Raw genomic sequence first — 17,874 nt, 5'->3', positions numbered from 1 at the left:
GTTTCTCAGAAAGCTTCTGTCTAATTTTTATGTGAAGATATTTCCTTTTTCAAAATAGGAATCAAATCACCCTCAAATATCCCTCTGCAAATTCTACAAAAAGTCTATTTCCAAACTGCTCAATCAAGATAAAGTTTCAACTCTGTGAGATGAGTGCACACATCACAATGAATTTTCTCAGAAAACTTCTGTTTAGTTTTTAAATGAAGATATTCCCTTTTTCAAAATAGGTATCAAAGCAACCTCTAATATCTCTTTGAAGATTCTAGAAAAAGACTGTTTCCAAGCTGCTTAATCAAAAGAAATTGTGAACTCTGTGAGATGAATGCACACATCACAAAGAGGGTTCTCAGAAAGGTTCTGTCTAGTTTTTCTGTGAAGATATTTCCTTGTTCACCATAGGCCTCAAACCACTCAAAAATATCCCTTTGCAGACCCCTCAAAAAGACTGTTTCCAAACTGCTCAATCAAAAGAAAGGTTCAAATATGCAAGATGAATGCACACATCACAAGGAATTTTCTGAGAAAACTTCTGTCTAGTTTTTATGTGAAGATATTTTGTTTTTCACCATAGGCCTCAAAGGGATCCCAGATATCCATTTGCAGATTCTACTAAAAGACTCTTTCCAAACTGCTCAATCAAAAGAAAGTTTCACCTCCATGAAATGAATTCACACATCATAAAGAAGTTTCTCAGAAAGTTTCTGTCAAGTTTTCATATGAAGATATTTCCTTTTTCACCATAGGCATCAAACAGCTATCAAACATCCATTTGCAGATTCTACAAAAAAACTGTTTCCAAACTGCACAATCAAAAGAATGGCATAATTCTGTGAGATGAATGCACACATCACAAGGAAGTTTATTTTCTTTTTTTTTTTGGAAGGGGATGCACAATTTATTAATTTATGCTTAATTTTTAATTTAATTTTATTTTTTCATAAGTTATTGGGGTATAGGTGGTATTTGGTTACATGAGTAAATTCTTTAGTGGTGATTATGAGATTTGGTGCACCCATCACCCAAGCAGTATACACTGCACCATATTTGTAGTCTTTTATCACTCACCCCCTCTCACTCTTCCCCTCAAGCCCTCAAAGTCCATTGTATCGTTCTTATGCCTTTGCATCCTCATAGCTTAGCTCTCACATATCAATGAGAACATATGATGGTTTGTTTTCCATTCCTGAGTTACTTCATTAGAATAATAGTCTCTAATCTCATCCAGGTCACTACAAATGCTGTTAATTCATTCCTTTTCATAGACGAGTAGTAGTCCATTGTGTATTCATATATATCACAGTTTCTTTTTTTCTTTTTGAGGTAATGGTATGTTTTTTTTTATTATACTTCAAGTTTTAGGGTACATGTGCACATTGTGCAGGTTAGTTACATATGTATACATGTGCCATGCTGGTGCACTGCTCCCACTAACTCATCATCTAGCATTAGGTATATCTCCCAATGCTATCCCTCCCCCCTCCCCCCACCCCACAACAGTCCCCAGAGTGTGATATTCCCCTTCCTGTGTCCTTGTGATCTCATTGTTCAATCCCCACCTATGAGTGAGAATATGCAGTATTTGGTTTTTTGTTCTTGTGATAGTTTACTGAGAACGATGTTTTCCAATTTCATCCATGTCCCTACAAAGGACATGAACTCATCATTTTTTCTAAGAAAGCTTCTGTATAGTTTTTATGTTAAGATATTCCCTTTCTCAAAATAGGCCTCAAATGGATCCCAAGTATCCTTTTGCAGAATCTATAAAAAGACTGTTTCCGAACTGCTCCAACAAAAGAAAGATTCAAGTCTGTGAGTTGAATGCACACATCACCAAGAAGTTTCTCTGAGAGTTTGTGTCTAGGTTTTAGATGAAGAGATTTCTTTTTTCACCATATGCCTCAAACAGCTCCCAAATATCCCTTTGCAGATTTTACAAAAAGACTCTTTCCAAACTGCTCAAAAGAAAGTTCCAACTCTGTGAGGTGAACGCAAGCATAACAATGAAGTTTCTCAGAAAGCTTCTGTCTAGTTTTTATGTGAAGATATTTCCTTTTTCACCATAGGCCTCAAACCACTCAGAAATATCCTTTTGCAGATTCTAGAAAAAAACTGTTTCCAAACTGATTAATCAATAGAGAAGTTCAACTCTGTGAGAGAAATACACACACCACAAAGAATTTTCTGAGAAACTTCTGTCTAGTCTTTATGTGAAGATATTTCCTTTTTCACCATTGACATCAAACTGCTCAGAAATATCCTTTTGCAGATTCTGGAAAAAGACTGTTTCCAAACTTCTCAATCAAAAGAAAGGTTCAACTCTGTGAGATGAATGCACACATGAGAAAGAAGTTTCTCAGAGAGCTTCTGTCTAAATTTTAGGTGAAGATATTTCCTTTTTGACCATAGGCCTCAAACCACTCAGAAATATTCCTTTGCAAATTCTAGAAGAAGACTATTTCCAAGCTGCTCAATCAAAAGAAAGGTTCAACTCTGTGAGATGAATGCACACATCACAAAGAAGTTTCTCAGAAAGCTCTGTCCAGTTTTTATAAGAATATATTTGCTGTTTCACCATTGGCCTCAAAGCGATCCAAAGTTTCCCTTTGCAGATTTTACAAAAAGACTGTTTCCAAACTGCTCAATCAGAAGAAAGATTCAACTCTGAGAGATGAATGCCCACATCACAGAGAAGTTTCTCAGAAATCTTCTGTCTAGTTTTTATGTGAAGATATTTCCTTTTTCACTATTGGCCTCAAACCACTGAGAAATATCCCTTTGCAGATTCTAGAAAAAGACTGTTTCCAAACTGCTCAATCAAAAGAAAGATTCAAATCTGTGAGATTAATGCACTCATCACAAATAAGTTTCTCGGAAAGATTAGGTCTAGTTTTTATGTGAAGACATTTCCTTTTTCACCAGAGGCCTCAAAGGGCCTTCAAATATCCCTTTGCACATTCTACAAAAAGACTGTTTCCAAACTGCTCAATAAAAAGTAAGGTTCAACTTTGTGTGATCAATGCAAGCATCACAGTGAAGTTTCTCAGAAGGTTCTGTCAATTTTTTATGTGAAGAAATTTCCACTTTAACCATAGGGCAAAAAGTGCTCCCAAATATCCCTTTGCAGGTACTACAAAAGACGGATTCCAAAGTGCTCAATCAAAAGAAAGGTTCAACTGTGAGATAAATGCACCCATCACAAAGAAGTTTCTCAGAAAGCTTCTGTCTAGTTTTCATGTGAAGATATTTCCTTTTTCACCATAGGCCTCAAACCGCTCAGAAATATCCCTTTGCAGATTCTACAAAAGGATGGGTTCCAGATTGCTCAATGAAAGAAAGGTTCAACTCAGTGTGTTCAATGAACGCATCACAAAGAATTTTCTGAGAAAGCTTCTGTCTAGTTTTTATATGAAAATATTTCCTTTTTCATCATAGGCCTCAAATCTCTCAGAAATATCCCTTTGCAGATTCTACAAAAGGACTGTTTCCAAACTGCTCAATCAAAAGAAAGGTTGAACTCTGTGAGTTGAATGCACACATCACAAAGAAGTTTCTCAGAAAGCTTCTGTCTAATTTTTATGTGAAGATATTTTCTTTTTCACCATACGCATCATACCATTAATAAATATACCTTTACAGATTCTAGAAAAAGACTGTTTCCAAACTGCACAACCAAAAGAAAGGTTCATCTCTGTGAGATGAGTGCATACATCACAAAGAAGTTTCTCAGAAAGCTTCCATCTAGATTTATGTGAAGATATTTCTTTCTACATCATAGGCCTCAAACCACTGAGAAATATCCCTTTGCAGATTCTAGAAGAAGACTGTTATGAAACTGCTCAATCAGAAGAGAGATTCAAGTCTGTGAGATTAATGCACTCATCACAATGGAATTTTTTAGAAATCTTCTGTCTAGTTTTTATTTGTAGATGTTTCCTTTTTCACCATAGGCCTCAATGTGCTCGCAAATATCCCCTTGCAGATTCTACAAAGGGGCTGTTTCCAAACTGCTCAATCAAAAGAAATATTGCATTCTGGGAGATGAATGTCTGCATCATAGTGAAGTTTCTCAGAACTCTTCTGTCCCGTTTTTAAGTGAACATGTTTCCTTTTTCATCATAGGCATCCAAGGGCTACAAATTATCCCTTCACAGATTCCACAAAAAGACGGTTTCCAAACTGCTCAATCAAAAGTAAAGTTCATGTCTGTGAGTTGAATGCACACATAACAAAGATGTCTCTCAGAAAGCTTCTGTCTAGTTTTTATATGAAGATATTATATTTTTCACCATAGGCATCAAACCACTGAGAAATATCCCTTTGCAGATTCTTTAAAAAGACTGCTTCCAAACTGCTCAATCAAAAGAAAGATTCTAAACTGTGAGATGAATGCAAACATCACAAAGATGTTTCTGAGAGAGCTTCTGTCTACTTTTTATGTGAAGATATTCCCTTTTTCAAAATAGGCACCAAAAGTATCCCAAATATCCATTTGGAGATTCTACAAGAAGACTGTTTCCAAACCGCTCAATCAAAAGAAAGGTTCAAGTCTGTGAGTTGAATGCACACATTGCAAAGCAGTTTCTCAGAAGTCTTCTGTCTAGTTTTTATATGAAGATATTTCCTTTTAAGCTATAGGCTTCAAAATGCTCAGAAATATCCCTTTGCAGATTCTAGAAAAAGACTGTTAACAAACTGCTCAATCAAAAGAAAGGTTCAACTCTGTGAGATGAATTCACACATCACAAAGAAGTTTCTCAGAAAGCTTCTGTTTAGTTTTTATGTGAAGATATTTCCTTTTTCACCATAGGCCTCAAAGGGATCCCAAATATCCTTTTGTGTATACCATGAAAAGACTGTTTCTAATCTGCTCAATCAAAAGAAAGGTTCATGTAGTTTTTATGCGAAGATATCTCCTTTCTCACCTTAGGCCTCAAAGGGCTCCCAAATATTCCTTTGCAGTTTGTACAAAAAGACAGTTTCCAAACTGGTCAATCAAACTTAAAGTACAAGTCTGTGAGTTGAATGCACACATCACAAAGAAGTTTCTCAGAAAACTTCTGTCCAGTTTTTATGTGAAGATATTTCCTTTTTCACCACTGGCCTCAAAACACTCTGGAATATCCCTTTGCAGATTCTAGAAAAAGACTGTTTCCTTTTTTTATTTAGTCTATTTGATGCTTCTCTCTTTTCTTCTTTATTAGTCTTGCTAGGGGTCTATCAATTCTGTTGATCCTTTCAAAAAGCCAGCTCTTTCATTCATTAAGTTTTTGAAGGGTTTCTTGTGTCTCTATTTCCTTCAGTTCAGCTCTGATTTTAGTTATTTCTTACTTTCTGCTAGATTTTGAATGTGTTTGCTCTTGCTTTTCTAGTTCTTTTAATTGTGATGTTAGGGTATCAATTTTGGATCCTTCCTGCTTTCTCTTGTGGGCATTTAGTGCTATAAATTTCCCTCTACACACTGCTTTGAATGTGTCCCAGAGATTCTGGTATTTTGTGTCTTTGTTCTCGTTGGTTTCAAAGAGCCTGTTTATTTCTTCCCTCATTTCGTTATGTACCCAGTAGTCACTCAGGAGCAGGTTTTTCAGTTTCCACATAGTTAAGCGGTTTTGAGTGAGTTTCTTAATCCTGAGTTCTAGTTTGATTGCACTGTGGTCTGAGAGACAGTTTGTTATAATTTCTGGTCTTTTAAATTTGCTGAGGAGAGCTTTACTTCCAAGTATGTGGTCAATTTTGGAATAGCTGTGGTGTGGTGCTGAAAAAAATGTGTATTCTGTTGATTTGGGGTGGAGAGTTCTGTAGATGTCTATTAGGTCCACTTGGTGCAGAGCTGAGTTCAATTCCTGGGTATCTTTATTTACTTTCTGTCTCACTGATCTGTCTAATATTGACAGTGGGGTGTTAAATTCTCCCATTATTATTGTGTGGGAGTCTAAGTCTCTTTGTAGGTCACTCAGGACTTGCTTCACCACTGATCCTACAGAAATACAAGCTACCATCAGCAAATACTACAAACACCTCCATGCAAATAAACTAGAAAATCTAGAAGAAATGGATAAATTTCTCGACACATACACCCTCCCAAGACTAAACCAGAAAGAAGTTGAGTCTCTGAATAAACCAATAACAGGCTATGAAATTGTGGCAATAATCAATAGCTTACCAAACAAAAAGAGTCCTGGACCACATGGATTCACAGCCAAATTCTACCAGAGGTACAAGGAGGAACTGGTACCATTCTTTCTGAAACTATTCCAATCAATGGAAAAAGAGGGAATTCTCCCTAACTCATTTTATGAGGCCAGAATCATCCTGATACCAAAGCTGGGCACAAACACACCAAAAAAGAGAATTTTAGAACAATACCCTTGATGAACATTAATGCAAAAATCCTCAATAAAATACTGGCAAACCGAATCCAGCAGCACATCAAAAAGCTTATCCACCATGATCAAGCGGGCTTGACAAAATTCAACAACCTTCATGCTAAAAACTCTCAATAAAATAGGTATTGATGGGACGTATCTCAAAATCATAAGAGCTATCTATGACAAACCCACAGCCAATATCATACTGAATGGGCAAAAACTGGAAGCATTCCCTATGAAAACTGGCACAAGACAGGGATGCCCTCTCTCACCACTCCTATTCAACATAGTGTTGGAAGCTCTGGCCAGGGCAATCAGGCAGGAGAAGGAAATAAAGGATATTCAATTAGGAAAAGAGGAAGTCAAATTGTCCCTGTTTGCAGATGACATGATTGTATATCTAGAAAACCCCATTATGTCAGCCCAAAATCTCCTTAAGCTGATAAGCAACTTCAGCAAAGTCTCAGGATACAAAATCAATGTACAAAAATCACAGGCATTCTTATACACCAATAGCAGACAAACAGAGAGCCAAATCATGAGTGAACTCCCATTCACAATTGCTTCAAAGAGAATAAAATACCTAGGACTCCAACTTGCAAGGGACATGAAGGAACTACAAACCACTGCTCAATGAAATAAATGAGGATACAAAGAAATGGAAGAACATTCCATGCTCATGGGTAGGAAGAATCAATATCATGAAAATGGCCATACTGCCCAAGGTAATTTATAGATTCAATGCCATCCCCATCAAGCTACCAATGGCTTTCTTCACAGAATTGGAAAAAACTACTTTAAACTTCATGTGGAACCAAAAAATAGTCCACATCACCAATTCAATCCTAAGACAAAAGAACAAAGCTGGAGGCATCACGCTACCTTACTTCAAACTATACTACAAGGCTACAGTCACCAAAACAGCATGGTACTAGTACCAAAACAGAGATATAGACCAATGGAACAGAACACAGCCCTCAGAAATAAGGCTGCATATCTACAACTATCTGATCTTTGACAAACCTGAGAAAAACAAGCAATGGGGAAAGGATTCCCTATTTAATATATGGTGCTGGGAAAACTGGTTAGCCATATGTAGAAAGCTGAAACTGGATGCCTTTCTTACACTTTATACAAAAATTAATTCAAGATGGATTAAAGACTTACATGTTAGACCTAAAACCATCAAAACCCTAGAACAAAACCTAGGCATTACCATTCAGGACACGGTATGGGCAAGGACTTCATTTCTAAAACAGCAAAAGTATTGGCAACAAAAGCCAAAACTGGCAAACAGGAACTAATTCAACTAAAGAGCTTCTGCACAGCAAAAGAAACTACCATCAGAGTGAACAGGCAACCTACAAAATGGGAGAAAATTTTCGCAACCTATCATCTGACAAAGAGCTCATATCCAGAATCTACAATGAACTCCAACAAATTTACAAGAAAAAAACAAACAACCCCATCAAAAAGTGGGTGAAGGACATGAACAGACACTTCTCAAAAGACGACATTTATGCAGCCAAAAAACACATGAAAAAATGCTCACCATCACTGGCCATCAGTGAAATGCAAATCAAAACCATAATGAGATACCATCTCACACCAGTTAGAATGGCAATCACTAAAAAGTCAGGAAACAACGGGTGCTGGAGAGGATGTGGAGAAATAGGAACACTTTTACACTGTTGGTGGGACTGTAAACTAGTTCAACCATTGTGGAAGTCAGTGTGACGATTCCTCAGGGATCTAAAACTAGAAATACCATTAGACCCAGCCATCCCATGAGTGGGTATATATGCAAAGGATTACAAGTCATGCTTCTATAAAGACATATGCACACGTATGTTTATTGCAGCACCATTCACAATAGCAAAGACTTGGAACCAATCCAAATGTCCAACAATGATAGACTGGATTAAGAAAATGTTGCACATATACACCATGGAATACTATGCAGCCATAAAAAATGATGAGTTCATGTCCTTTGTAGGGACATGGATGAAATTGGAAATCATCATGCTCAGTAAACTATCACAAAGACGAAAAACCAAACACCGCATGTTGACACTCATAGATAGGAATTGAACGATGAAAACACATGGACACAGGAAGGGGAACATCACACTCTGGGGACTTTTGTGGGGTGGGGTTAGCGGGGAGGGGTAGCATTAGGAGATATAGCTAATGCTTAATGATGAGTTAATGGGTGCAGCACACCAGCATGGCACATGTATACTTATGTAACTAACCTGCACATTGTGCACATGTACCATAAAACTTAAAGTATAATAATAATAAAAAATAAACAATAAAAAAATTGTTTCCAAACTGTTACATCAAAAGTAGGACTTATCTCTGTGAGATGAACACACACATCTGAAATCCATTTCTCATAATGTTTCCTTCCAGTTTTTATCTGAAGATATTACATTTATCACTATAGGCTTTTTTGCTGTAGCTGATATTGCTTCTCAGATTTTGCAAAAATGTGTTTCTGAACTTCTCAGTGTAAAGAAAATTTTAACTCCATGGGGTGAATGCACACATCACAAACGAGTTTCTCAAGAAGCTTCTTTCTAGTTTTTATCCTAAGATAATTCCCTTTTCAATATAGGCCTCAGTGTGCTCCCAAATATACCTTTGCTTATTCTACTAAAATAGTGTTTTCAAATTGCTCAATCACAAGAAAGGTTTAAATCTGTGAGAAGAATGAGAGCATCTTAAAGCAGTTTCTCAGATAGTTTCTATCTACTTCTTTTCTGAAGATATTTCCCTTTTCACCATAGGCCTCAGTTCACTCCAAATGTACCTTTTCATATTCTACAAAAATAGTGTTTTCAAACTGCTCTATCAAAAGGAAGGTTTAAATCTGTGAGATGAATTCACGCATCACAAAGCTGTTTCTCAGATAACTTCTGTCTAATTCTCTAATGATATTTCCTTTTCCAATATAGGCCTCCCAAATATCCCTTCACAGATTCTATAAAACAGTGTTTCCAAACAGCTCAATCAAAAGAAAGTTTTAAGTCTGTGAGATAAACACACACATTACAAAGCAGTTTCTCTGAAATCTTCCATGTAGTTCTTCTCTGAAGATATTTCCTTTTTAACCATAGGCCTCAATATGCTCCAAAATATCCCTTCACAGATTCTGAAAAAAACAGTGTTTCCAAACTGTTCCATCAAAAGAATGACATAACTCTGTAAGATAAATGTACACATAAGAAAGCAGTGTCTCATAACGCTTCTTTCCAGTTTTATCTGAAGATATTTCCTTGTTCACTGTAGTCTTTTTTGGGCTACTTTACATCGCTTCACAAATTTTGCAAAAACAGTGTTTCCAAAATGCTCAGTTAAATGAAAGGTTTATCTCTGTGAGGTGAATGCACACATCACAAAACAGTTTCTCAAAAGCTTTTTTCTATATTTTATCTGAAGATATTTCCTTTATCACCACAGGCTTCAATGCCATCCCAAATATCCCATCAGAGATTCTGCAAAAACTGGGTTTCCGAACGGCTCAATCAAAACACTGGTTTAACTCTGTGTGTTGAATGCACATATCAGAAAGCAATTTCTCAAAGCTTCTTTCTGGTTTTTATCTGAAAATATTTCCTTTTTCACTATAGGCCTCAGTGTGCTCGCAAATATCTCTTCGCAGCTTCTACAAAAACAGTGTTTCCAAACCGCTAAATGAAAAGAAAGGTTTAAATCTGTAAGGTAAATGCAAACATCACAAAGGAGTTTCTCAGATAGCCTCTCTCTAGTACTCTTCTGAAGATATTTAATTTTCCACCATAGGCCTCAAAGTGCTCCCAAATATCCCTTTGCAGATTCTATAAAAACATTGTTTCTGCACTGTTCCATCAAAAGAAATGTTGTACTCTATGAGATGAATGCACACATGAGAAAGAAGTTTCTCACAACAATTCTTTCCAGTTTTTATCTTAAAATATTTCCTTGTTCACCGTAGAACTTTTTGCACCAGAAAGCGTCACTTCAAAGATTACACAAAAAAAGTGTTTCAAAACTGCTCAGTCAAAAGAAAAGTTTATTTCTGTGAGATGAATGCATCCATCAGAAAGCATTTTCTAAAAGATCTTCCCTCTAGTTTTTATCCAAAGATATTTCCTTTTTCACCATAAGCATCAGTGTGCTCCCAGATATCCCATTTTAGATTCTATGATAACACTGTTTCCAAACTGCTCAATGGAAAGAAAATTTTTTCTCTGTGAGAAAAATGCACACATAGTAATGCGGTTTATCAGAAAAACCCTATTTAGTTTTTATCTGAAGTTATTTCCTTTGCAGATTTTATAAAACTGCTCAATCAAAAGAAAGATATAACTATGTGGGATGAATGCACACATCATAAAGCAGTTTCTCAGGAAGATTCTGTCTAGTTCTTGGCCGAAGATATTTTCTTTTGTCCTGAATGCAATCCAAAATATTCCTTTGAAGATTCCACAAAAACAGTGTTTCCAAAGTGATCAATCAATAGAAAATTTTAACTCTGTGAGATGAATGCAGACATCACAATGCAGTTTCTCAAAAATCTTCTTTCTAGTTTTTGTTCTAAGATATTTCCTTTTTCACTATAGGCTTCAATGCACTCTCAACTTTCATTCACAGATACTACAAAAACAGTGTTTCCAAACTGCTCCGTCAAAAAGCAGGTTAAACTCTGTCACTAGAATGCACCCATCTCAAAAGCAGTTTCTCAAAAAATTTTTTTCCAGTTTTTATCCAAAAATATTTCATTTTTCAACATAGGCCTCAGGGCACTCTGAAATATACCTTTGTATATTCTACAGAAACAGTGTTGCCAAACACATCAATCAAAGAAAGTTATAACTCTATGTAATGAAAGCACACATCACAAAGCAGTTTGTTAGATAGCTTCCTTCTACTTTTTATCTGAAGATATTCCCTTTTTCACCATATGCTTCTGTGTGCTCCCAAATATGCCATCACAGAGTCTACAAAAACAGTGTTTCCAAACTGCTCAATCCAAAAACAGGTTTACTTTGTGAGATGAATGCACACATCACAAAATTTCTCTAAAAGCTTCCTTCTAGTTTTTATCCGAAGATATTTCCTTTTTCACCATAGACCTCAGTGCATTTCCAAATTTACCTTTGCAGATTGTACAAAAACAGTGTTTCCAAACTGCTCAATCAAAAGAAAAGTTTAACTCTGTGAGAAGAATGCATACATCACAAAGAAGTTTGTCAGATAATTTCTGCTTAGCTCTTCTCTGAAGATATTTCCATTTCCACCATAGGCCTCAATGCGCTCCCAAATGACCCTTCACAGATTCTATAAAAAAAGTGTTTCTGAACTGTTCCTTCAAAAGAAGGATTTAACTCTGTGAGGTGAACACACACTTCACAAAGCAATTTCTCATAATGCATCTATCCAGTTTTTATCTGAAGAAATTTCCTTGTTCACCATAGGCATCTTTGTGGTACTTAACATCGCATCAGAGGTTCTACAAAAACTTTGTTTCCAGACTACTCAGTCAAAAGAAAGATTTAACTCTGTGGTATGAATGCATACATCACATAGCAGTTTCTCAAAAACCTGACTTCCACTTTTTATCACAAGATATTCTTTTTCCACAATAGGCATCTGTGCACTCCCATATATCCCTTTGCAGATTCTACAAAAACATTGTTTCCAAACTGCTCAAACAAATGAAACATTTAAGTATTTGAGAAGAATGCACACACCAAAAATCGTTTTCTCAGAAAGCTTCTTTCTAGTTTTTATCTGAAGTTATTTCCTTTTTGAACATTGGCCTCGTGTGCTCCCAAATATCCCTTCACAGATTCTACAAGCACAGTGTCTCCACACTACTCAGTCAAAAGAAAGGTTTAACTCTCTGAGATGAAGGCACACATCACAAAGCAGTTTCTCAAAAACTCCTTCCTAGTTTTTATCCAAAGATATTTCCTTCATCACCATAGGCTTCAAAGTGCTCCCAAATATCCTGCCACAGATTCTGCCAAGACAGTGTTTCCAAACTGCTCAATTAACAAAGAGGTTTAACTCTGTGAGTTGAAGGCACACACCACAAAACAGATTCTCAAGAAGCTTCTTTATAGTTTTTATCCAGAAATATTTCCTTTTTCACCTTAGGCCTCATGCACTCCCAAATATCCATTCACAGTTTCTACAAAAACAGTGTTTCCAAACTGCTCAATCAAAAGAAAGGTTTACCTCTGTGAGATGAATGCACACATCACAAAGCAGTTTCTCAAAAAGCATTTTTCTCATTTCCATCCGAAGATATTTCCTTTTTCACCATAGTCCTCAATGCGCTCCCAACTATGCCTTTGCAGATCATACAAAAACAGTGTTTCCTAAATGCTCAATCAAAAGAAAGGTTTAACTCTGTGAGATGAATGCACACATCACAAAGCATTTCTTAGAAAGCTTTTGTCTAGTTCTCTGAAGATTTTTTCCTTTTCCACTGTAAGACTAAATGTAATCCCAAATATCCCTTCACAGATTCTACAAAAACAGTGTTTCCAATCTGTTCCATCAAAAGAAGGACTGAACTCTGAGATGAATGCACACATTGAGATGCAGTCTATCATAATGCTTCTTTCCAGTTTTCATGTGAAGATGTTTCCTTTTTCACCATAGCTTTCTTGCACTGCATAATATCGCTTTGCAGATTTTGCAAAAAGCGTGTTTCCGAACTGCTCAGTCAAAAGAAATTTTTAACTCTGTGAGATGAGTGCACTCATCACAAAGCCGTTTCTCAAAAAGCTTCTTTCTAGTTTTTATCTGAAGGTATTTCCTTTTTCACCATAGGACTTGTGCACTCCCAAATATCCCTTCACAGATTCTACAAAACTGTGTTTCTAAACTGCTCAATAAAATTTTGAAGTCTCTGAGAAGAATGCATCTCTGAGAAGAATGCACACCTCACTAAGCAGTTTTACAGTTTCTTTCCAGTTTTTGTCTCAAAATGTTTGCTTCTTCACCATAGGCTTTTTTACACTACCTAATATCACTTTGCAGATTTTGCAATAACAGTGTTCCCAAACTGCTCAGTCATAGGAAACGTTTAACTCTGTGGGATGAATGCACACATCACAAGCCACTTTCTCAAAAAGCTTCTTTCTTGTTATTATCTGAAGATATTTCCTTTATCACTATAGGCTTCAATGCACTCCCAAATTTCCTCTTGCAGATTCTACAAAAACACTATTTCCAAATTGCTTGATCAAAAGAAATATTTAACTCTGTGAGAAGATGGCACACATTAGAAAGCAGTAACTCGTAACACTTTTTCCAGTATTTATCTCAAAATATTTGCTTGTTCACCATAGGCTTTTATACGTTATGTAATATCGCTTTGCAGATTTTGCAAAAACAGTGTTCCCAAACTGCTCAGTCATAGGAAAGGTTTAATTCCGTGAGATGAATGCACACATGACAAACCACTTTCTTAAAAAGCTTCTTTCTGGTGATTCTCTGAAGATATTTCTTTTATCACTGTAGGCTTCAATGTGCTCCCAAATTTCCCATCTCAGATTCTACAAAAACACTGTTTCCAAATTGCTCAAGGAAAAAACAGGTTTAACTCTGTGACTTGAACACACATATCACAAAACAGTTTCTCAAAAAGCTTCCTTCTAGTTTTCATTTGAAGATAATTCTTTTTTCACCTTAGATGTCAATGTGCTCCAAAATATCCCTTTGTGGATACTACAAAAACAGTGTTTCAAAACTGTTTGATTAAAAGAAGAACAAAACTCTGTGAGATGAACACACACAAAAGAAAGAAGGTTCTCATAATCCTTCTTTCCAGTTTTAATCTGAAGACATTTCCTTTTTCACCATAGGCTTTTTATGCACTACCTAATATCAGTTCACAGATTTTGCAAAAACAGTGTTTCCAAACTGCTCAGTCGTAATAAAGGTTTCACTCTGTGAGATAAATGCACTCATCACAAAGAAGCTTCTCAAAAAGCTACTCTCTTGTTTTTATCCGAAGATATTTCCTTTATCACCCTAGGGTTCAATGCATGCCCAAATATCCCATCACAGATTCTACAAAAAAAGAGTGTCCAAAATGCTCAAACAAAAAACAGGTTTAAATTTGTGAGTTGAATGCACAGTTCACAAAGCAGTTTCTCAAAAAGCTCCTTTCCACTTTTTATCAGAAGGTATTTCCTTTTTCACCATAGTCATCGTGTGCTCCCAAATATCCCTTTGCAGATTCTACAAAAACAGTGTTTCCAAACTGATCATTCCAAGGAAAGTTTTAACTCTGTGAGTTGAAAGCACACATTGTGTAGCATTTTCTCAAAAGGCTTCTTTCTAGTTTTTATCTGAAGATATTTCCTTTTTCACTGTAGGCATAAATATGCCCCCAAATATGCCTTCATATATTCTACAAAAACAGTGTTTCCAAACTTCTCAATCAAAAGAAAGGTTTAACTTCGTGAGATGCACACTTCACAAAACAGGTTCTCAGAAAACTTCTGTCTACTTCTTCTCTGAAGATATTTCCTTTTCCACCATGGTCTTGATACGCTCCCAAATATTCCTACACAGATTCTACAAAAACAGTGTTCCAAACTGTTCCATGAAAAGAAACACTTAACTCTGTAAGATGAAAGCACACAAAACAAAGCTTTCTCAGAAAGCTTCTTTCTAATTTTTATCTAAAGTTATTTCCTTTTTCACCATAGTCCTCATGCGGTCCCAAATATCTTTTCAAATATTCTACAAAAACTGTTTCCAAGCTACTCAATCAAAAACTCATTTAACTCTGTGAGGTGAATGCACACATCACAAAGCAGTTTCTCAATAACTGTCTTTCTAATTTTTATCCAAAGATGTTTCCTTTTTCACTGTAGGCTTCATTATGCTCCAAAATATACCTTTGCAGATTCTACAAAAACCGTGTTTCTGAACTGCTCAATCAAAAAACAGGTTTAGTTCGGTGAGAAGAATATACACATCACAAAGTGGTATCTCAGAAAGCTTCTTTCAAGTTTTCATCTGAAGTTATTTCATTTTTCACCTTAGGCCTCAGTGTGCTGAAAAATAACTCTTAGCAGATTTTACCAAAACAGTGTTTCCAAACTGCAGAATCAAAAGAAATTTTAACTCTGTGAGATGAATGCACACATCACGAAGCAGTTTCTCTGAAAGCTTCCTTCCCGTTTTTTACTAGAGATATTTCCTTTTTCACCACAGGCTTCAATGCGCTCCCCAGTATCCCTTCACAGATTCTGTAAAAACAATGTTTCCAAACTGTTCCATCAAAAGAAGGATTTACCTCTGTGAGATGAATGCACACATCAGAAAGCAGTTTCTCATAATGCTTCTTTCCATTTTTTATCTGCAACTGTTTCCTTGTTTGCCACAGGACATTTTATGCTACTAAACACAGCTTTGTAGATTATTAAAAAAAGAGTGTTTCCAAACTGTTCACTCAAAAGAACAGTTTAAGTCTGTAAGATGAATGCATACAACTAAAAGCAGTTTCTCAAAAAGCTTTTTTCTACTTTTTATCTACAGATATTTCCTTTTTCACCATAGGCTTCAGTGCACTCCCAAATATCCCTTTGCAGATTCTACAAAGCCAGCATTTCCAAACTTTTCAATCAAAAGAAACGTTTAACTCTGTGAGAAGAATGCACACAACACAAAGCAGTTTTTTAGAAAGGTGCCTTCTAGTTTTAATCTGAGGTTATTTCCTTTTTCATCTTAGGCCTGGTACACTCCCATATATTGCTTTGCAGATTCTACAAAAGCAGTGTTTCCAAACTGCTGAATCAAAACAAGAATTTAACTCTGTGAGATGAATGCACACATCACAAAGCAGTTTCTCAGATAGCTTCTGTCTAGTTCTTTTCTGGAGATATTTCCTTTTTCAACAAAGACTTCAATGTGCTCCTAAATATCCCTTGGAAGATTCAAACAAACAGTGTTTCCAAACTGCTCATTCAAAAGAAAGTTTTAACTCTGTGACATGATTGCACACATCACAAAGCAGTTCCTCAGAAAGATTCTATCTACTTCTCTGAAGATATTTCCTTTTCCAACATAGGCCTCAATGCACTCCCAAATATCACTTTGCAGTTCCTACAAAAGCTGTGTTTCCAAACAGTTCCCTTAAAAGAAGCATTTGTCTCTATGACAAGAATGCACACATCAAAAAGCAGTTTCTCATAATGCTTCTTTCCGGTTTTTATGTGAAAATATTTCCTTGTTCACCATCGGACTTTTTTGCTACCTAAAATCGATTTGCAGATTACACAAGCACAGGACTTTCAAACTGCTCAGTCAAAAGAGAAGTTTATCTCTCTGAGAAGAATGCATCCATGATAGAGCAGTTTCTCAAAGAGCTTCTTTCTAGTTGTTGTCCAAAGATATTTCCTTTTTCACCAAAGGCATCAGTGCACTCCCAAATATCACTTTGCAGATTCTACAAAAACAGTGTTTCCAAACTCCTCGATCAAAAGACAAGTTTACCTCTGTGAGAAGAATGCAGACTTTACTAACTAGTTTCTCAGAAAACTTCTTTCTAGTTTTTATCTCGTCATTTCTTTTTTCACTATAGGCCTCTTGTGCTCCCAAACATCCTTTTGCAGATTCTACCAAGACAGTGTTTCCAAACAGCTCAATCAAAAGTAACCTTTAAATCTGAGAGAAGAGTGCTCACTTCATAAATCAGTTTCTCAGAAATATTCTTCTTGTTTTTATCTGAAGTTATTTCTATTTAAACCATTGGCCTCGTGTGTTCCAAATATCCATTCACAGATTCTACAAAAACAGTGTTTCCAAGCTGATCAATCAAAAGGAAGTTTTAACTCTTTGAGATGAAAGCACACGTCACAAAGCAGTTTCTCTAATGCTTCTTTCCAGTGTCTTCTGAAGACATTTCTTTTTTCACCAAAGGCTTCAGTGCATTCCCAAATATCCCTTCATAGATTCTACAAAAACAGTGTTTCCAAACTCCTCAGTGAAACGAATGGTATAGCTCTTCCAGATGAACACACACATCACAAAGAATTTTCTCAGAAAGTTTCTGTCTAGTACTTATCTGAAGACATTTCCTTTTCCACCGTAGACCTCAATGTGCTCTCAAATATCATTTTGCAGATTGTACGAAAACAGTGTTTCCAAACTCTTCCATCAAAAGAATGACAACTCTGTGAGATGAATGCATACATCAGAAAGCAGATTCTCATAATGCTTCTTTCTAATTTTTATCTGAAGTTATTTCCTTGTTTACCATAGGATTTTTTGCACTACCTAATATCATTTCATAGGTTTTACAAAAACGGTGTTTCCAAACTGCTCAGTCGAAAGAAAGATTTAACTCTACGAGATAAAGGCACAGACCCCAAAGCAGTTTCTCAAAAAGGTTTCAAGTTTTTATCCAAAGATATATTCTTTATCACAAAAGGCTTCAATGTGCTCCAAAATATATGGTTGCAGCTTCTACAAAAACAGTGTTTCCAAACTG

Source organism: Gorilla gorilla, chromosome 10 (assembly GCF_029281585.2).
Source record: "Gorilla gorilla gorilla isolate KB3781 chromosome 10, NHGRI_mGorGor1-v2.1_pri, whole genome shotgun sequence".
NCBI lineage: Eukaryota > Metazoa > Chordata > Mammalia > Primates > Hominidae > Gorilla > Gorilla gorilla.
The sequence above is the reverse complement of the archived record's forward strand: the minus strand, read 5'-3'. Positions refer to the sequence as shown.